The 22,629-nt window shown below is 38.6% G+C and overlaps 1 protein-coding gene across 4 annotated transcripts in view; it reads right to left on the bottom strand.

The window, feature by feature from the left end:
* The window catches only part of CSGALNACT1 (chondroitin sulfate N-acetylgalactosaminyltransferase 1), a 41,755-nt gene extending 19,126 nt beyond the window's left edge, over positions 1-22,629 (bottom strand). Inside the window, exons 1-2 of one of the 4 annotated variants that reach the window (XM_063156518.1) lie at positions 22,517-22,629; positions 21,515-21,583 (exon numbers count right to left, since the gene is read on the bottom strand). The gene's annotated coding sequence lies outside the window, so the exon portion shown is untranslated. Of the gene's footprint in view, positions 1-15,245; positions 15,330-21,514; positions 21,584-22,058; positions 22,203-22,516 lie in introns of those variants that run through there. The other 3 variants (XM_063156514.1, XM_063156517.1, XM_063156519.1) reach the window with 3 other exon arrangements.

Raw genomic sequence — 22,629 nt, 5'->3', positions numbered from 1 at the left:
ATGAAAATTGGTTGGTTTGAAATTTCAGATGGTATGCACCCATCACTGTTTCTCACCAACATCTGAACTTTTATTGGACTGTAGAGATACAGGAAATTCATCTCTGCACAGAAATAACAATGTATTTCAAGTCTGAATTTTTGACTCTCGAAAACCACACAGAGAATCTGTGCAGGAGAAAGGGACTCAAACCAAAGGATCTCTGTGTATATATCTCCTCTCTGAGCTTCACAATTTCTGCACACCTCATGTTGAGGAGAGAAATGAATGGCAAAAGCTCAGTCATATTTGCAGAGGCAGTGATCTCTCAGCACATGTGACACGAGCAATGCTGGATAATTCCATGTTTTTAAGTACTTTCTGCCACAGCTTCTTGTTGTAGGTGTAACTCAGACTGGCAACTCCCATTTTAGCTCACAAAACTTTGAAATTCCTTTTATTTTCTTTTTTTTCAGTAGAGGCAGTAAGTGGCAGAAGCTGCAATTAGGTTTTGTGTAGGTGTTTGAAACATCTTCATTGAATAGCAGCACATGTCACTGTGAGATTTCAGTAGAATCATAATAATCTCTGAGATGAGCTGTGGGGAGGAGGAAACAGATGTTCCACCCAGACTTTAAGTGCCTTACAAAAATAGAGAAAGACATTCTGCAGCCACTTGTAATTTGCCTTGATCTTCTTAATTACAAGGACTGTGCATAGCACTGCAGACAAATTAGTCTGCTTTAAAAGTTAGAAGCAAGATTTTTCCCCTTAGCTTCTCAACAGAAATCCAAGACCCTCAGCAGAATAGAACATGTCACAGGGATTAAAATTTAGTCTCACATAACAATTTACATATTTTATGCAAAAATTAATTCTATTTCTCCTTATGGTTAGATCATGATTTCTCAACTACTTCTCAGCCCAGTTCTTCTGTCTAGGGCTAAATTAAACAGAAGGCTGAATAAAGCAAAAAGCCTCTCTGACAAACTGACTGGGTGTACATTCTTGGCTTTCTTGTATTGTCCCCTGTTAAAAATGCCACTGCTCCCTCTTGGGTTGACATTCACACAATCCCAAACAAACCACTCAAAATCTTAACATCTGGTTTCCAATCTTCAATCCAAATAAAGGGTTAGTAAGAAATAGTATCCAGAATGAAAATGTTAATAGTTAATAGTTGAAGACAGTAGACAACTTACTGTAAAACTCTTCATTTCCTAATCTTTGTTTCTAGAGTCATCTTCAACAGAAAGTCTTACTTACATTGTCACATGTTCTCTCAGAAATCCTCAAAATCTAACCCTGCCCACAGAAGGACAATTACACTGTTCCCCTCTGTAAATAACAATTACAGACTGATCCTCTTGCAAATAGGTTACAACAACAGTTAGAAGCTGACTTCAAAAGAAGCCCTCAAAACTTTAACAGTCCTGGAAATACTGTATTTTCCTCTTGTAAGGGAACTGAGAAGTAGCTGTTTCATTCAAGAAGCAGCTTATATTCAAGATACTGTTATAGACTTCTCACTCTGGAAGATACAAAACCAGTGCAGAAGTCCTAACTTTTGCCTTTGATAGTATCTGGACCCCATTTCTGCTAATTTAATTGGGTTCCTCTTATAAGGGTGAAGCATTAACTTAATCTGCTGTGCCACTTTAGCTGAATTCTGAGGTCCATGTGTACTTGTGTTAGACCATCCACTTACATGTGGTGTCACTGCTCATGAAGGGAACTTTCCCAAAGACAGTCCAGAACAGAAATCAAGATTACTCTGAAAGCCTTCTGCTGTCATATGCAGTAAACATGCCAGAGTTGTTTTAACTTTTACAGTAGCCATTATTACTCTTACAGTAGACATCCAGTGATAATTATTTCTTCTACAGTATCATTTCTGTTTTAAATAAAGCACTCAAAAGGAGTACTGAGGTCCCTTGGTCCTTCCAGTGCATACCTATTCTGTGTGTGGGTTTATCAATGTGTATACACACAAAAGAGTGAAAGCACCATTGCTTTCCTTTCTCCACTGTTAATGAAACTAGTTTTAAAGTTAAAAAAACCACAGAGGATAAACAGTAATTAATTTCTAGCTACATCTGAAAAGAATCAGTATAATACCTAAAATTATCTCCACAATTCAATAACATTGTTTTTTCTGATAAAAACCCCATTACTTCAAGTAACTGCAATAACACTCCTAAAACTGCTTTCTCTGCCTCAGAGCAATGTTATCTGTGTAAGACCTGGCAGTTCTCCAGAGATCAATAACCAGCCATTCCAAGGGTCTGTATTAGGAATGCTATTTTTTGTATGAGGTACTCAGATTTCCACTTTACAACCAAAACACACCACCCTTCTCTGCTAAACACGGTGATCTATAGATGTGCAACCTGCACATCCTCAGTGTAGCTATCAGCTGGGGGTACTACAGGGCACTTCCAAAAGCCTTCACAGGACTTTCCTGAGAGTTTCCACCACTCTGTCCCTCCTCCAGTAAGGACATGACTGATCCATGCCTTGTCAGGCTCCAAAGAGAAAATGCAGAGAAGAGATGACAAGCATGCGATGCTGCTGCAGAGATGCTGTGACTCACAAAGACCATCTCCATGCTACTACAAGACAAAAAGACAAGGTTTTTCTCTAAAGGTCCATTTCTCATTATCAGGCTCTGGCCTGGAGTTTTAGGAATTCAGTTACTCCAAGAATGTTTTGAACTTTGCTAAAACAGAGACAAGAACTATGCTTTTGAGTTGAGCTGGAATTCAGCTTGGTCTTTTAAGAGCAAATTAGCAAACTACCATAGTTTCCAGAACTAAAACATTGTGGTAGGGCTGGACAGCTGAGACGTTCAACTTAGCTGGAAGATCAGCATCTTCTGAATGTGACCATCACTTTAATTTCATTTAGGTAAGTACCCTCTCTGCTTTGTACATATGGAAAAAAGGAGCATTTTTGTCCAATCATATGATGCTGCAAGAGCCCTATACAACATCAAATATAGCAGCATGCTGAGAGCAGTTTCTTTTTGTAGGAAATTAGCTAACAAAACAAGGACAAGCTACAGTCAGGGAACAGCTAAATAATGCTACTCTAATTTACTTCATTTTAAGATCTAATTCAATTTCTGTGCATGTGGAGAGCTTCCAGATAGACTAACTCAGCTTTAACATAACACCAATCTATACCAGCTTATGAAATATCTTAGAATCAGAGTAGTAAGGAAAAAACACAAAATCCTTTAGTATTTCCTCGTTAAAACAAATAGTGGGATAAATTTTGCTTTTCCATTTAATTCTGTACCTGGGAAAAAATGCTATTATTTCACTTTGAAATGTTTACACATGCCCCCTCAGTGATTCATAGAAGCAAAAGAAAACTGACTGCCACCACAGGAATGAACAGTCATTCCTTTTAAGAATGAAGGTGTCCACAGCTCTATGAAAGTAGCTCAGGTCAGCAAGCCCTGTAAAACTGAAGAGATCTACACCTATGTGGGGACACTCTGTGAATGCTTGTTGGTTTAGACCATCTCTTCATGAGTGTTACTTGAAACATTTTCTTATACAAAGTTCATATTGATGTCACTTTATGCAAGGAACCCCAAAGATTCTGCCAGATGTACATCCCAAAGTTCCACAGCCAGATTTTCAATGAAATCTGAAGCCCAGTGTATGCACACCTGTGATGTAGGTCATGAATCAGGGAAGGTTTAGCACCTATCTATTAAACAAAAGCATAATTTATCCGTGAATGGCTAAGTTGTGTTCAGAAACGGGAAAGCCTAGCTAGGCTGAGCTGCAGGGTGGAAAGCAGTTTGTGTCTCTCCCAGTATCTGACTAGGACTTCTTTAGTCAAGGCTATAAAACCTTTCATATGTTTAGCTGCCAGTCCAGGCCTGCAGCTACAAGTGCACAGTGCAGTGAAAGCACCCCTGATTTGAGAAAAGCTGAGAGGTGATAAAGTATAGTAACAATGACTGCCTGTAAGATAGCAATAGAGGTCTAAGATGTTTGAACAATCCAGCCTGACCTGGAGATTATGTCTTCCTCTCCTTGCCAGAAATCCCTGGTACAGCTAGAATGCTCTGTACCAAGCTGGATGTGGACTTGAACTTCATTAACTCCAGCAGAGTTGGCAGGGGAAGAGGTTTCCTCCCTCCTGAGTCCAGCATGTGGGAACTGAGAAGAGACATCTGGCTCCCACAAGTCTAATGTTATATTTTTATGGCAATTTTGAGCTCCTTGTACTTGAAATTAAATTTTCTGGGTAGTGTGGTATCAATACAGAGCTTTAAATAAAATAATTAAGAGCAAAGGAGACAACAGAAAAAACATTTTGATAGTCAAGGTCTTAAGGATTAGGTAGGTTATCTAGGCTGAACAAGAATTAGCAGGATAGGAACTAATTTTGCTGACCAAAATGACTTTTAATCTGTGGTTTACATTACAGGGGAAAATCAAGTTTCAGAATACAAACTAATAACCATGAAGCCAGAAAACAACTGCAGCCTGGTTCAGAATTAGAGAAGCTACCCAGGCTCTGCACAGAGCCCCAATACTTGCAGCATTAACAGCTCTCCTGTACCTGCCCCCAAGCTCCACTGATCTGCATTTGGCTGTCAGTCTGGTCTGTACTGACAGGAAGAGGCCAGGCCCCGATCCAGCCCCCACTTCCTTCCTCCTCCAGGTTAGTGTTACTCGGAAACAACGTGCCACAAGGTCTCCTCTCCTTCAGCACCACTGTTTTGATACGTGGTTTTGGTCAAAGGCCTAGCATTTCCTTGATATACCAGGAAACCATCTCCTAGCAATTCTTTGAAAAGCCCAAGCTCTTTCAGTTTTTTCAGTAAAACAGTTTTTCTCTTTCTAGAAGAAGTTTCCAAGTATGTTTTCCATTTTTTAATTTGGAGCTCGCATAATACTTGAATCTCACTGACTTCACCTTCATCATTAAAGTAGCTAATTCTTTACTATGGAAACTTGAAAAGATAAATCACAGCAAAGGTCTAGGCAGAGATGAAAAGAAAGGAAGGCTTTTTTATATTTAATATTATACAGTTTTCTATCCACTTGACCATGAAATTCTGCTTCCAAAAAGGAATTTTAAAAACCCCAAACCTGAGTACAACCAAAAATTAAAGAACTATCTTGCAAAACAGAGCTGTCTACAACCTTTCATTCAGGTTGATTGATTTCAACAGAATGAAGATGTTTATCATTGTATGATATTTCATTACTTATATAGATTTATTTTTAAATAAAATATTCCAATAGGCTGAGAATGCCTACTTTGTTTTAACTTAACAAATCATAGGGTTTCAAATTTCCAATTCCTGTCAGTTTCTGTATCTTTGAAGGTGTCAGAATGCACACAGGTCCACAGAAAACTGCTTTTGGTCAAATGGCTACAAGAAAAAAATATTCTTTTAAATTTGTGAAAAATGTCTTCACATTTCTATATCCTTTAGTTAAACCGAGCCACATTTTCAAGTGTTAATGAGACACCTAATCACAGTTGCTTTGGTTGAGTTTTCATCTCTGATCCTCAAATCATATTAAAAATGGAATCTATCTTTCAATTGCTTTATTAGCAATTCTAACAAGTAATTCAAACAAGTAGTCTGATATTCTATTTTACACCTCTTTGATATACCAAATTACAGCCATAAACATAATTTCTCATTGGTCCTTAAGAAATTTCAGTTCCCTCATTGACTGTATTGGTATCTGGGATTAAAACTGTTGCTTATTAAGGAGATTTTAATTGCAGTTATTGCATATTGTCAATAGCTCTTAAACCCAGTCATTTAGCTAGAAATACATTAAATGTTAACAGTTTACACAAGAGGCATCCTGGTTCCCTAACACAGAGCTGATTGACGACATAAGTAAAGCCAGTTTCCCCTACCAGCAGGAGCTATCCTTTTTTCCCCTTTTGTTACACAGGAGAGGTACACCCTGCAGTCAGCTCAGTGTTTCCTGAAAAGTTACAAAGAGCCTATCCCTTGAAAGAGCTTCAGGCTTCAATCAGAAGCAAAACCATTTCATGTGAAGTTATGAAATAATGCACACAATATGATCTTACTCTGTAACATTTTTCCTCATTGTACCATGGAATTATCTGACTTGGTTTAATGTAACTTTGTGTCAAAGTTGATGCAAACAATTATTTTTTTTTTAAGGATAGTTAAATTTTTTAAGAAAACAGTTTTCTGCTTATCCTTGTTCCTTAGGTGCAATGTTTTTCAAAAAACAGGAATAGAGAAAAAAGTGTAATCTCATAGCCCACCAGAATACTTGAAGTAAAGAAATTTCCTTATGAGTTTAAGCTTCATGCTACTGAGTCTTTGTTTTTCTCCACATGGAAACCTGTCTGCAAATGACAGCATTATTTTTATTTTAACAAAGATTGGCTAGGATGTGTGCTGGCACAGCTGTGTAAGCTAATGAAACAAAAAAGAATAAATTGCTGCTGTGCCTTTACAGTTTTCTTCCATTCCCTCCTTTTAATATTCCACAGTTCTCTGTGGAATATTAAAATCATACCATTTTCAGTACCAACTCATGGCAGCTTAACTCAGTTTAACTCCCTAAAATTTAACTCTCCACTAATTTTTTTCCCTGTGTTGTTCTATTATCACAGGGCAAGGGTTCAACAAGGGCTATTAGAAACAGCAGTGAAATGTCTCACTACAAATAGTTCATTAGTCCCTAAAAGAAAAATCATTCTCCTATGCATGTAAAAGCATTTCCTTTTTCCAACTGCAGTCAAAATAACAGGCAGAGTTTTCCAGGACTGGCATCTTAAGGACAAATCTCAAGAGAATTTAACAGCCTTTTGTCTGAAAGAGGAAGGAAAGTAACTGCTGGTGGAACATGTTAGTTGTTAAACAGCAGTTGAAAGTTCCTACAGGAAAGAATGAAATATGAGCAAATGGTCTCAGCATGTGGATGTGGACCATGTGGTAAAAAGCAAGTCATCCCTGGTTCAAACAAAATTCACAGAGAGGGAGAATTTTTAAGCACTAGGTTGGTGCATGCACAGGGGATTTTGGTGGTTTAATTCTCTCCTGTTCACAACAAACTTTGCATTGAAAGCGTGACAAAAATTCAGTGAAACTGAAGAAGCTGTGGCAAATCCCTATGTTCTTAAAGGAAAGTATAGATAAGAAAAAATGCCTGATAGAGCAGATGATATCAGCCATCTATGTAATGGTTTACATTGCATCTCTTAGAGGATTCCAAGTGCTTTGGAAGGTGAAAAAAAAATCTTGTACAGGAAAGAAATCTTTTTAATGTTTGTGATTTTGATGATTGATCTATTCCCTGAGCATAAATTTGTGATTGTGATGATCAATTTATTCCCCAAGCATAAGTTTGCATTTTTGCAGATATGCATATGAAACAATTCTTCTGTTTGGGAAATGTTACTTTCCTTCTTTACTTTTCTGGATTTTTACCCTGATTTTGACTTTCATTGCTTCAAAATTGGCATTTTCCCATCTCCTTCTCAGAGAAGTTGCATACTACTACATATGTAGGTATTGCTTTTAGCTACTTCTGAAAGAGGACAACCAATTTCAATAGCTACTCTTCTTGATCAGTACTTGATTCTATTAAGCTGCAGTCAAAAAGGACAAAGAAAAGTGTATTATATGTAAATAACTAGAAAGTTCAAAGAACATGATTATCTTACAGACAATCATAGGCAGAACTCTCCCTTATTTACTGTAAGAGACATGCTGCTGAGAGACCTCATTTATTACATTACCTAAGGTCAGGCTCCTGCACTTACCTCCTGAATTGTCTTCTGGACTTCATCTAGCCACATTCCTGATGGGAGCCTAGGGAATTTACCTGGCTAACTTAATCACCTGAAGAGCCATCATCACACAATGCCAATTAACTTATTTTACATAATTACAGTGTGTTCATTACAGCCACAACTGAGCTAAGGTAACATTCTAGGGAGTGGAAACCCTCCTGCTAGCTTTTACACACTGACTTGCCCCCTGTAAGACTAATCCAGTGTCCTACTGTTTATTCAGTTTATTTCTAACTTCAGTTACTTTTACAGGATTAAAAGACATCAGCCAACCTGTACAGTGCAATAGTTCCGTGTATCTCCAGCAAGTCCAACACACCCAAGATGCACTCCGCAGAAAAGGGAAAGAATATAATGAAAATCAGATGGTTTTGGCCTCCCCTTTGGTTTTGTACACCTACTTCTGCTTATTTAAAATATTCTATCTCAAAAGATACAGTTGACTCAAAATATAAAAAGATGCAAGAACCAGGCATCAGTCTGAGTTAATAAGCTGCTTGCCAGCTGAGGAGTCATGCACACATCCATTATTACAAGCCTAAAAATAGCTTGTAAAAAGCCAAAATAGCTTTGAGAAGCTCTTAGGACAGCAAAATGTAGCATATTGATATAAAAGTAATGTCTGGATGAAAGAAAAAAAGATGGTAAGAAGCTATTTCAAACAGATGGTTAAAGAAATAAAGCAATTTAATCCCAACTTCCAGAGGCAAATATTTCCTTCATTATCAGTGATGTTAGAGCCAACTGCTCTACCTGGGGTCTTGCTGCATTCCTTTCAGAATGTCCAGGCTCCCAGGCAGTGGGGTCTGCTCCAGATGAAAGCTACACAATTTCCTATCACTCCTTGCACATTTCCTACCCATTTTCTATTTATCCACAGCAAACCTTCCCAGAACAATTGTGTTCCTTACTGTTCAACAATTGTGTTCCTTACTGTTCTACTTTGCTCAGTAGAAATCAGGTCCAGTTGGGCCCTCAATGAATCTGTTATGACAGCAAGGCATCCAATACCAGATGATGGCCCATAGCTTCTTCTTTCTCCCTAACAGATGTGCAGGCCACTTCAGAGGCCCTGGCAGAACCAGCTTGGCTGGTCTACTGAAATGAGGCATTAGTGCTGGCAATCGGCCTGGAAACCTTAAATATGGTACAAACTATGACTCCAGCCCAGAGGAAAAAGGGTAAGAAAATGGTAAATACCTTGAAATTAGAACTCTGTTATCTCATCTAGCCTTTAAAATCGGGAGTGTAAAACTAAATACTGTGCACATATTGCAGCTACACAGTGAGGTTCCTCATTGTTGGCAGATCTGGAATTTCACATGAGTCTGTCACACAGGAGCACTAGGAGGAATTTGAAGAATAAATGTGAGGTAAATACCCGCATCATGATCTCACAGCATCATTTTCCACCCCCTTCTTTTAAGAAGGGTACACCCTCAGGATGATTATTTTGATATGTGCACTATTTGTTGGGTGGAGGCTCTACACACTCCTTGACTTCCAGAAGAGAAGGCCCATGAAATTCACTCCCTCCAAGCACATTCTCCTTTACAAGCAGAAAGCTGCAGTTTAAGGAGGGCAGCTACACACAAAACCCCCAGGCTGCACTTATAGGATAAGCCTTCTATATCCATTAGCACAGGCAGGAAAGGATTCCCAGCATGAAGAGAGACAAGAGGAGCAGCTGAGAAGTGGCTTCCTCAGATGCTGAACTGCACATGGAAGTCCCTGTAGATATGGGTCCCTGGTGTCCAGCCAAAGTGGGCAAAACTAAAGGCAACTAGATGTAATGGGTGGAAAAGGAGGCTGCTTCTTTTAGGCAGCTTCCTTTTCCAGAGTATCTCAATCTTAGAGTCTTTCTCAATACACACTGCACTAGAGGCTCGTGCAATCGAGTGTTTGTTAGCAGCACATTTTATGGCCTGAGAAGAAATAAAGCTTGCCAGTGCTCTAAAGCACTGGCAAAACACAGCCATCCTTCAGCTCAAACGCACACTTTAGCACAATCCTGCAAGATGCAGAATATACTCATTAGACAAATCAGTTCTCAGGTGTGATTCATTTCAGTCTGCAAAGCTGACCAGAAAAAAAATCATGAAATGATGAAAAAATGCTTCCACCACACCCACAGAAGACAGCCCAGTTATACAGTTTAAATACTTTCTACACCAGAAGTGCATGATTGCGAAGACCCCAGCATGGCCATTTCCTGGTATAATAAACATCAGTACAGCAGTAGTAACTGCTATTAATGAACATTGCAAGTAGACCATCTGACCAGAGCCATTATTTAGACCAGTCCATGCCTGACTTCATTGAAAATTACAGTAATATCTTTTTTAGTCCTTAGTGAATCTATTCAATAGCAAAATGTCAAATCCCTCTGATTAGCTCAGTACATACACTGCAATTGAACATCTGAAAGGAGCTTCAGAGGTGCTTTGCACCTTCATGTCATGTGCACAGGGTCACTAAAGAACAGAAACACAAACCTTAAAATTCATTACCCAGCTGATGCCATTTAAGCTCAGCAATCAACTTACAAATTGTGTATGCAAGACAGGAGATCACTTGCCAAGATGACATTTACAATCCAAGTAAACAAGCAGCACAGTCTAGATTTCCTAATGTATCAGGCTCTTTGCTGGCTCTGATTGCTGCTGCTTAATGCTCAGACCACATGCATGCAAAGAAGCCATATGGTTGTGAGAAAATGAACCACTCTGCTGAAATCTGCATCCTAGGAATCAGAAGGGATTGGGTTAAATGATGGATTGTGCTGTCCTCAAGCATTCCTCCAGTCTCCTCCGTCAACACTGATATACCTTTGTTGGAGCACTATGGACTCACTTGGCTTTGCTAAAGGCGTGGAAAAATATATTTGGAAGAAAGAAGTGAGGAGTAAACAAATGAAGACAAAAGATTAGGGCATTTATGGAACCACTTAGAATTACTATGTTGCTAAAATACCCTTGTAAAGTGAGGAAATTGGCTGTGAGTAGGTTTGCAGCTACAAAGAGCCACAAAACCTCAGCATGGTTTGAAGCGGTTTTGCTGAAGGGAAGCAGCTGTAGCAGCTGGCCTGGATTCTGAAATGTGTTTGGGAAAAAGTCCCCAACAAAACAACAAAACTCCCCACATGTTCAAGACATACATATCTGCAGAGAACATCAGGAGAGCCTTAGAGAGCTCAACAGGGGCTGGACGAGAACCACACCTCTCCCCAGGAAGGAGTGATGAGTGCACAGGGACTCTCACTCAGTTTGCTCTCTTACTTTCCCTGTGCAGCCTCAACCAGCTTTTTTTCTTCCCAAAGGTAGGCTGGGTTAGAAAGCTCTTAACACTCCTCTTTCCACCAAGTCTATTTATCTGAGCAAGTCCAATAGGCCTGAATCCAGCTACAACAAACTTTCTGGGCACCTCTGACTGTTATGAAATATAGTGACTCAGCCAAGCTACATCAAAAAGAGAACATATTTTATTTGTTTACTGGAACTTAGTAAACCAGGGCAGGAAAAAAAAAAGCATCAGAAAGGACACATCCCCACATGAAACCTTAGTCCTTCTCTCTGACCCTAGGCAGGTGTCTCTATCTGGCTTTCTTCCTCCCCATAGACTTTTGACTGTCTGCCTCCCTCCCCAGGCCCATAGCTCTGCACTTCAGACACAGGTCACCTGTCCTGTGATGCAGTTGAATCAAAGGTATCAGTGCTTATTTATGACCAGCATTTCCCCACAGTTCCCATTGCCATGGTAAGCAGCAACAGAGCCTGAAATATAAGGTCAAAACATAGCCTAGATATCTCCCACAAGCCATATGGCATAATCATTTTCTGAGGAAATTTCTGGCATAAATTTGCGCTTGCTCTCTGACCAAAAGCACACCTCAGCTCAGCGCTCTGGACTCCTAACTGAGCTCCTGAGACAGAGAACAATAAACATCCCTAAAAAGCTTGAACTCAGATTCCTCTGCAGAAACTGAAGAGGATCTTGCCAGTTCCTTATAGGTTATCAGTGTTACTTCTTTGATCTCTGTCAACCTCACTGTGTTTCCTTCTACCATGTGGAAGTTCAGGGCCATGGCACATATCTGCACTGCTTGCCAAGCACCCCAATATTACTTCATAGGAATTTATTATTATTTTCCATCTTTCAGAAGCTTTTCAGCCTATCCTTGCATAAATAATGTATGACAATATAGGTTGCATGTGAATATATTTGTGAAGACAAACTAGACCTCTTCCCCAGTTACTATTCCACTGAAAATCAAATGTCAGTCTGCGTGTCTTGGATTACTCAGAGATAATGCAGTCAGCAGCACAATACAGTTATGTGAATTGTATCAAACTAATCAGACATTGAGACAGAGGAAAAAATAGGAGAAATCAAATGAACCCTGGAAAGAGGCATCAAGTCCAGGCTGCCAGGACTGCACATACTGAAATACCTGAGGAAAGATGAAAATTATTGTGGTAAGTACATCACAATTTAGGCCAGCCTAAGAGAGAGGCTGTCCACTTGGTGGAAACCTGGACAAAAGCAGATATTCAGCATAAGAGACTGTTCTGGAGACAGGTATGAGGACACAAAGTATGAAGCACCAAAAAGGCAGAAACATAATAATAACATACAATCGCTGTCTTGTCTCAGCAGGAGTCAAAATTAAATTACTGGGACCTACCAGATTTCAGTAAAAATTGACATTTCTGGGCATTAAACAGGATTATTCAATAGATGAGAAGACAGAAGTACAGTATTGACAATAAGTGTCAATATATCAGAGTGGTGATACTTCAGCCCAGTTTGGTGTCCTAGGCTTGATGAATAATACACTGGGCAAGACAGAAGCTTTTCATTTCTCTGTTACCTCCTGTATCACCTCAGCCTTCTCTGGATTAATTTTAAAGCAGCTATTTTGGAACTTGTGAAAACAAAGGCACCTCCATGTCAGTTTTAGCTTGGGAAACTGTCAAAAATCCAATTCTAGCTGCAGCTTATATAGAACCAAATGCAGACTCAGGCCTTAATTTTGACATAAGTACCATAACACAAAGACATCCGCTGTTTTTTCCTCTGTAAATTGCAACAGATCTTCTCCACTGGTAAGTTTTCATGTCATAGTTGCTTTCTGATCTGAAAAACAGTGCAATTTAGAAATTCTTCTCCTCTACCTTGATACAATCTTGAGGAATGCAAGTGAATTCATTTTAATCTGCAACACCAGCAAGATGAAAGAGAATAAAAAAATTTAAAGAGATCAAAATTAAGAAAAAGATGTAATATCCAAGGAAAACAAATAAATATTTAGCCAGAAAATAGATATAGCTGAATGGAAATTGTCCTGTGCAATATAAAAAGTGCTGGTAACACTTTTTTGGCTTGGCTTTGTTGTTTCAGTCCTAAGAAATCTGAAATGTTTGCTTTGAACTGCTACTGACCATACACATCAGTTTGATGAGAAAGACCAAAAGTTTAGTATTAAGTGTGTACCATAAGCTGAGGAGCAACAGCTCAGAAGCTGTGTCATTCATCAGGCAAAAGTACACTACAGCCTTCATATAGGGAAATAAGTCCTCTCTTGAAGAAAGCCCATGGAGTAAAAACAAAAGAATACTGTAAGAAAGAGCAAAACCTCTCAGTGCATTGAGGTGACCAGCGTACAGCACATCAGAACTTTCCAAAACACTACTGCACTTTCTAGGTCACCACATGCAGGTTCCAATACCTTTCCAAAGGAAAGAGTCTGGAAACTGGTCTGGAAGATAGTCCTGATCAACTCCTACATGACAGATATATATGTCACTATATTATGGGACTGAACAGCAGTAAGCCAAGTCTCCTTCCTGAAGGTAAGATGATCCTGTGCAAGTCATTTCCCTGTCTTCCTCTTGATATTTCCAGCTGTAGCAAAAACAATAATGATGATGCCCACTGTATTATGCATCTTGATAAGATGTTGAAAATAAACAGAAGGGGATACATACTTAAGATGAAATAATTTGCTGTGGCTTCTTCTCCTCACTATCATGCAAGGAAGCATAACAAGATATTGAACTGAAATGCATCTGGAATTGGACAATCCAAATTCAACCCTAGCAGTGTAAGAGTTAGCATCACTATTAATACGCTGAATACTGCTTCTCCAAAAATCTCAAGGTGAAAGATCAGAATTCACCTCTAGATCAGAATATCACCTCTAGACGGTGGGAGTTTTTCTCTCTACACAGGTATGTTATCATAAATATTAATTGGAAAATGTCTATGTACTTCAAATAGGAGGGGGGAAATGCACCCAGACTGGAGATGCCCATGGCAGCTGCAGTGAGGAAATAAGAAACTAAAGAAGTCTAGACCAACGTGAAAGCTTTTAACATGCCACTGTAAAGGTTCAAGTATCAGTTAGACAGAGTCTAACTGACTCTGTGACTATAAGAGTCAGATGATTTTATCACCAATCATCTTTATGATTGTGCATATTCAGCAGAGAGGAGCTGTGGACACAGTTTGACTCTCATTATTTGAATCCCTAAATATTTTCAACTTCTATTTTTTTGAAGACAATATAAAAGTGAAAACACAACTCCTAAAAGAAACAGCAGAAAAGTCTTACTGAGCAACCATATAATCATAGAATACCAGGTTGAAAGGGGCCCTCAGGATAGTTTTGCAGTGGCACTCTCAAGGCAATGCTCACCTCACCTGTGCCATTCTTCCATCATGAAATCATGCCCACAAGCTTGTGGGCAAGCTTGGACTTGCCCAGCCCAAGGACTCCAAAGAAAAATGTAGTTGTCACCTGTACCCAATGTTCATCTAAATAACAGTCCCCAGCAGCAAGAAATTGACACAGCACAGCTATTTATGACACAAGCACTCTGTGATCTGCATCACCCACACCTTCTCTCTTTCCTTGGTAACTCTGGAAAAGAGCTTACCCTTCCCTTGGACTCCCTTTGATAGCAAGGGACATCCATTCGGCTCTTCTCAGTGGAAGGAAATCCTTATGGTTCTAAGGTACCTGTGACAGCCAAGGCTTACCTATTCCCTCTGGTTGTCTGAGCACATTATCAGCCCAGATGAAGATTATAATGGATCCCTGATGGCTTTTCCCCCAAAGCCAAATGTCTCCTTTGCTGCTTTATGAAAGTTGAAATATTTATGTGGGAATGTACCAATATCAAAATTCCATGTAAGATTTTTTAACTCTAGGATGGAACTTCAAAAGGAAACTAAAGAAATTCACTTAATCTGCTCTGTGAGTACCAGCACTTCTGTAAAACAAATACAGCAGCGATGAAGGATCTCACAGGACGCCACATCTTTGAAACTCAGTCTCATGCAGCATAAATTCAGTCCCCTTATACATCCATCCTCTTTTCTACCTCCTCTAACTGACTACATTTGAATCATGCATATGAGAAAAAACATCAGGACAGTACCGTTAGCTGCACTACAAGTCACAGAAGCACAAATGGCATGGAACGTCTGAGCCTTTTAATAATGATGCTCTTCTCCGCTGCAGATCACCTGGCATGCACAGTTCAGCTCTGAAAAAATAATGCAGTCACTCCCTGATTAAATTACTCCTGGAGTGGAAAAGACATTGAGCAGCCTGCCTGTTTCAATTGGCTGTGTAGTGACTGAGCTCCATGAATATGGAAATAATTAGAAATGCTAGACCAATATAGAGGAGGACGAGGAATATATGACCCACATAAACGGCATGCTGGAGTTGCATGAAAGTGAAATCATACTGTAATACTAAACAAGTGAAAAATCCTTTATATCAGTGATGGAGGTTAGAAAACAAATGAAGATTACTTCAATAAAATGCCAGAGGGTTCCAGCTGGGATACAAAGCCTTTTCAAATGCATTTTACAAGCTCCTTTCTCCTAGGAAAGAGGTAAAATTGAGATTTTATTTTAAATCCTAATTCATAAATCTAATCCACACCTTTGTGTCTCTTTTTCTCTTGATGTTTAATAAGTTTACAATATTACTAAGTAGCTGCCAGGCAAGTTTTTTACTTGGGCTCTGAAGCTTTGACCTTAGTAGTAGTTAATAGCCCAAAAGATTCTAATCAGAGTATGAGAAATAGACAAATACCCTAAGAAAACCAAAAAGCTTTACCACCAGATGAGCCTGTTTTCACCAACTCAAGCAGATGAACTGCTTGAAAGAAAGTAAGAAAATTATGGCCCTGAACTTACTGGAAAAATTCTGTCACATACATCTGTAAAATCTCTAAAAAAAGCTTACATTTTCCTTGGATGTGACTCACTTCCTCACTTGCCCACCTGGGCTAACCAGGAAGAACCAGCACTCCAGTATAAGTGGTGCCTGGGTGAAATTGAAGTGCTTTGCTTCCCACATACTCCTGTGGCTGGAGTGCACAGCACATGCAGGTGCCTCATATAGCTCTGTCTCTCCTGCCACTCCCTGGAATTGCTGGGAAACAAGGTGTGTAACAGCAGCCTTCTTCAACTTCTTCTACCTGGCTGTCATAGCAAAAGGCAGATCCAATAGCAGGGAAGAAAAACAAAGTCTAAACCACACTGGACAAATGCAAACATCCATACCCACTGAATTCTAAACTTTTTTTGTTCCCATCAGAAAACTAGAGCCACCAATTCATAACAACACTCTTAAGGGGTTCTGAATGTGTCTCAAAACTGTTTTTGCAGGTACCTTACATTTGCAAAGATCTAGTTTCTTAGTGTAGTTAGTTCCTAAGGATTTTAGAGTGAAGCTTTATTTTCCTTTCTCTAATGCTAAGAAATTTTCCTTTCATTCCTTTAACATTACGTAAGTGCTTTTCATTTCCTGAACAATTTTCAGAGAAAGCCGCTATATTTTTGGAGTAGGTTATTAATTCATAAATTTATATACATAGTTCAATTAAGTATCAGAAAACTTCACCACTGACTTTTATCTCATGAAATCACCTTACACTATCCTGTAAATTGAAAGTTCAGTGGCATGTTTTCTATCCCTGTGGCTCAAACAAGTCTCTGTATCAATTTTTAAGCTAGCAACCACTACTTTCACAGTAAGTTCATTAATCTAAAATATTTCTGTTTAAATTTGCTAGGATTAGAGGTAGCATTATGATGTGTTATATATTCCCTTCAGACAGTTTTTTTATACTTAATAGCAGTATGATGAGAAAAAAGCAGTGCAGGTAACATGATTCACTATGCACACCACTGTATATTTTGTTAATAGCTTTTTACAAGATTTCCCAAAGTTTATTTAAAATCTCTTCCCTGAAATCTAAAGGCTACACCTTCTCACAAATAAAATAATACAAAGTTTCCTGTACAAAGGGTTTTTCAAAATTTACCTCTATTACCTCTATTTTCAGACTATTCTAACTGAAGAGGAATGCTTTCCTAAAATACTGGCTCCACATTAAAAGCACACATGGGAATGACTATTTGATGTAAAGCTCCTCCTTTCAAAATCAATACAACTCAAAGTTTCCCTCTGTGAAGAAAGACGGTACGTACGCGGTCATTGTAATGTTAATGAAAATATCAGTTGTAGGATACATGAATCAAAGAACACAAATACAGACATACTCTGGTCTGGGCAAGCTGAAATTTAACTGTCCTATCAGGGGTTGGGTGACTGGCTACAAAAGCTAAAAAATAAAAATGCACCCCTCAAAACTGGAAGCCACTTGGTTCACTGAGTGATTACCACTGATCGCTGGTACATGTAGCTCTGTCTACCTCTGTTATGATCATGGCCAGGACTTTCATAACTACCTTCTATTAAATCAATTCATAGGGGAAAATACTGGAAAAACCTTAAAATTGTACAAGTATTAAAATACCACTTTTAAGACTGAAATATTCTGCCCTCCCAGATGAAGTTGAAGTACCACCTCGGTAGCAGGAATGGCAGCACAGGTGACAGAACATCTCCTTCCCTTTCACCATTCACATCCCAGTAAAAGGTGCGAGTGCAACACAAACCACTGACCATCAGTACTGGTCTGGGTAACATGAAACTCTCTGAAGCTCTCTGCCTTGGTGCATGTGCCTGGGAGGCCTTTGGATATTCAATCACTCCTGTGGTTTGAACATTTTGGCCTGTAATTCTTTATTAAGCCAACTTTCAAAAGAAATTATCTCTTAGTAAACCAGATGGAGTTACAGATCGCTCAACTAGTCTGAATTAAGTGATTCTGATTTCTAAATATGGCTATACAATAAAACATAATCTAGTAGGCAAAAAGCTGACCTTAAATGCAGGACATATAAGTCCAGCTTTTGGCTCTGCCACGGGCCCAGTGGCAAGATTCTGTGTGAGTCTTTTCACCATACACAAAACAGGAACAATAAGAGAATTGCCTCAAAATCTGAGCAACATTATGAGTAGATGATTAATAGATATATTGGGCTGCAGACTTTTGGCTTTGAAAATCTTGATCCAGTTTCTTATCCTGGAAAGGAAGCTGGGATTATTCAATTTAAGAACTGTCAACTATTTATAGCCTCAGCTATAAAAAAAATTCTTTTAAGAAATAGTAAGCCAGAAACCTCTTGCTGCTGCCCAATCATCTCCAGTAGAAACAATTCCCAGGGGTATCTACATACTGTTCCAATGTTGCTGGAGTGCATATTGTTCCATGTCTTCTTGCCAGTAAATTGCCAAACCACAACATTGTCAGACACATAAGGGAGAGGGAAAAGGAAAAAGTAGTTCTGAGGATTTAACCTCAGCAGAGTTTCTATCACTGTTCTGTTACTTTAGGAGGATGATGGTCATGTCCAAGTGACTCAGTAACATTTTTCTGTTATCAAGGCAATGCAGCCTGATCTAGTGGAAGGTGTGCTTGCCTATGGCAGGGGGGTTGGAACTAGATGATCCTTAAACAATGTTTAATGCTAATGTACTTTTAGGAGCATTCCCATTGGCATGGAACTGGCCTAAAAAAGTACAGTTTAGCCTAAAACATATAAACCTGTTGATGATGAACTTGAAAACAGAATCCAGAACTGTAACTACCCTAACACTGAGGTACCTTAACAAAACCAAAAAAACACACAGCTCTCTGCTATCTTCTGACAATCAACTTTCTGTCTCCGTGTCAGAAGAAAGACAAACCTCTGCACAACATTGAATGTGTTAATTTACTCATTGGTAGAGAATACAGCTCACCATGAAGACATTTTTTCTGCAAACTAAGTCCCAAAGGGAGGGGAAGACATTTACTCCTATTTTGACTAACCAGTCAAGTAAAAGAATGTAACACCTACACTAATAAAGATATCAGTGAGTCTCTAACAAGGAAATCATTGAGGACAATGTTGACATCTTATCTGGGTACACACAAACAGTTGAGGATGAAAGATTAACACTGCACTGTCTCAAAACTTTTGTAGTGCAACTGAATAAAAAATGAGAGTTTCTTCAAGAATCAGAGAATGACCTGAGGTGTGGTGGTGTGGACAAAGATGCAGTGTGACAGAGCTTTCTCTCACCAGAGGGTAACTAACTGATGGAGGCTTGTGAGAAGACTTTCTCCAGGAGATGTGACCTGAAAGGTAAGCTACATGCAAACAAAAAAAATTTGTCAGAAGAGGATCAAGTCAGCAGGACAGGGTGAAAGAAAATAGAAGCTAGGTGTAAATAGATTCAGCATTTTTGCCTTATGTTTTTTGTCCATATCTTTAGTAAGTGTTTCTAAGTGCATTGCTGATTTTAACTGTTACAAACAAAAGTTGATAGTGCGTTTCCACTTAACCTCTCTTGTATAGTGCATGGTTTAGACTAATGAGCCTTTCCTTGGCAAGACACAGGTAAGAAAATAAGCACTCAGTTAACCAGGTAATAGGAGCCCAGTTTGGGGCATGCAAGGTGAAATATAGCAAGCCATGAGCTCTCCAACATTGACTAGGTAGAAAGCTGACACCATAAATTTCATGGAAAAAAATGAACACCTTCCAGTAAGTCTTGGGAAGCAAGAAGGATGGAATCCAGTAAGATATTGCATCAACTCCAAAGATCCCAAAGAACACACCAGGCCATACACATCACTTATCCTCCTTCCCTATTCATGTTTTCTGGCAAAGTAATGTCCATAGAATGTCAACACTTCGTGGTGGGAGTCTAATAAGATTTGGAAAGCAGTACTGGCTACCTCACAAACCAGAGATCAGAAGGGAAGGGAGGCAGCCCAATACACCCTCTGCCAGGGATGGTGAATCAGAGATCCTATCTATTTTTTCATAAAAAGGTTCAGAAAACGTGTTCTATAAAGACTGCATTAGTTTATTAAACTGCTTAATTTACAGTTTTTAAAGGAACATTCAACTTGAGATAACTTTAAGAATAGGGAATAAAGGAGATTTTTTTTTGACAGAGAAAAGAGATTGCAGACATAAAGTAGGTATTTGCACTGTGACAGGATATGGATTTCTAACTCCAAATAATAAGATGACAGAAAATAATAAGATTTGGTGTAATGTTGATTAAAGGAAGTTAAGCCTCAATGGGTTTAAAACTATCTTAGAATTAATTTATTCATTTGAATATTGTAAATATTTACAGGGGTAAATATTTTTGTTCTATAAAATGAAAAATGGTTTAGTGTAACTTTGTAACTCTGCCTTCTATCATTCCTTACCCCATCCCAAGTAAAAAAAAACCCTCTTGACAAACTGTTAAAGGACACTTCTGAATGGAACTAACACTAGGTGGAATTCAAACAGCAAACAGTTTCAGAGATGTGAGGAGCCAAACAAGACAGATTTAAAACATTTTGCTAGATCGAAAGTGTTTCTGGACATGCAGTACAGCATGTTTGCCTTAAAAAGATGCCCCAAATACTCATATAGATTGCTTTCAATAATGAGAAAACTATAGAAAGCATGAGCAAAAATCTTGAATTATAAAAACTGCAACCTTGATACAGAAAAGAAAAATTAACATCCCTTGAATGGCAAGCTCTTAAATTGTTTGAAAAGAAATATGAACAAGAAATAGTATTTTCTAGTTCCCCATGCACTAATCATAACTCACCAATAGTGGTTTCCCACACAAATCCATTTTCAATGCAGTTGCATTGGGCAATGTTGCAGTGACACCTTTCAGCTATTCTGATGCTCAAAAATAATGATTCAACCTTTTAAAGCTATATACTTCCTGTAAGAAGCAATATTAAGTACACAAGGAAGTAAACAGCTTGATATGAATAACTATTTTATTTGGACTGCTCTTAAAAAAGAATACACAAAAAGTACATTGTATATGTTTGAAAACAATTCTACTCAAGTTAAACATTACCATAAAAGTAATTCTTTTACAAGGAAAGTGATTCACAGTGGAAACAATTTGAAACTCAGTTTTACAAAGTTTGCATAAGAACTGCCCACCCAGGTCAAGAAATCCACTCACTCCCACACAATATGATAAGCATAGTGGACAAATCCAAAGCAACTACAAAAAATGATCTTTCATTGATCCAGAGAACACAAGCTAATAGGAACATGCAGATATGTAGTAGATATTGTTGAAATAAAAATACAGGATTTTCATTCTTACATAGGGAAGGAACAGTTTTGTGACAAGTCTAAACACATTTTATCAATAAGAAAAACAAATAGCAACAGGATAATCTTAGCAACTATAATGAAAGTAAATACTGCATCTACTTCATAGTCTAATTTCAGAGATAAGGATAAAAAATTGCCTTACCTCAAATACAGCTTGAAGAGAGACATTAACAATATGCCTACATCTTTTCTTAGTTCCCTTGACAGCAATCTAAGAAGAAATACAAAGTAGCTAATAACTATCTTTCCTTCAGACAGCATGTGCCCAGGAATAACACACTTCCCAATAAAGTGTGCAGAAAAAAAAAAATTAAAACTCAAAAAGACAATCCTTGCAAAAAAAAAAAAAAGACAAGAACTTTATATATTTGGAATTCATAGTATGATTTATTGCATTTTAAGGGAGTAGAGACATTCAGGAATTAGATAATATAGACTTAACTGTGATATTACCTCAATGCTCACTAAAATATTAATTCAGTACATTTGTCCACAAAAGGAAGATTGTAAATTCATCCACACAGAACCCGGACACTGGAGACATAAAAAGATTTCTGTTCCAGTAGTAGGCACACATGGGCTCACACGATACAGCCTTATTAACTTGCTTTTTCCTCCCAAATGACAGTGCTTACAAAAGTGACACTCAAATGTTAAATGCTCTGGTCAAGAGTTCAGTCACTGACCTGCAATGAAAGCCTTATGTTCAGCTCCAACATTTTCTAACAGCAAACAAGGAGAAAAAAAATGGTTTCACGGAATGAACTGTTAAAAAAGAAAATCCTCACATAAGCTTTCCCCGAGGGGGAAGAAATATCCACAAGCTTTAAATTGGCCAGGCGGATTTAAGAGGAAGCAAAAAAAAAAAAAAAAAAAAAAAAAGGCAGCTCTTTCTGTTGCGTCAAAGAGCCCACTGTGCAATAGGAACAGTGAACAGAGTTGTTAAACTGGCAAGCCTTTGCTGAAGACAGCTTTTCAATATGCTCTCAGCATCGTCTCCCAGGGCTGGCTGGAGACAGTCCCACTCCTCTTATATGGGCTCTACTCCTTCAAGAGGCAATCGCTCTTAAGGACAGTTTCTATAAACACACTGTTCTCCCGGCTTGGCTGCACATGATGAGGGCAATTGCACACGTATACATACCTGCACTCAGGGAGCAGACCTGCAGGCACTTGGGGAAAATGTAGGCACACTCCAACTAGCCATCATTACCTTGGCTTAAGAGCAGGATGCTCCTGATGACTGACTGCTTGCTA

This window comes from Melospiza melodia, chromosome 5 (genome assembly GCF_035770615.1).
Source record: "Melospiza melodia melodia isolate bMelMel2 chromosome 5, bMelMel2.pri, whole genome shotgun sequence".
Lineage (NCBI taxonomy): Eukaryota > Metazoa > Chordata > Aves > Passeriformes > Passerellidae > Melospiza > Melospiza melodia.
The sequence above is the reverse complement of the archived record's forward strand: the minus strand, read 5'-3'. Positions and strand labels throughout refer to the sequence as shown.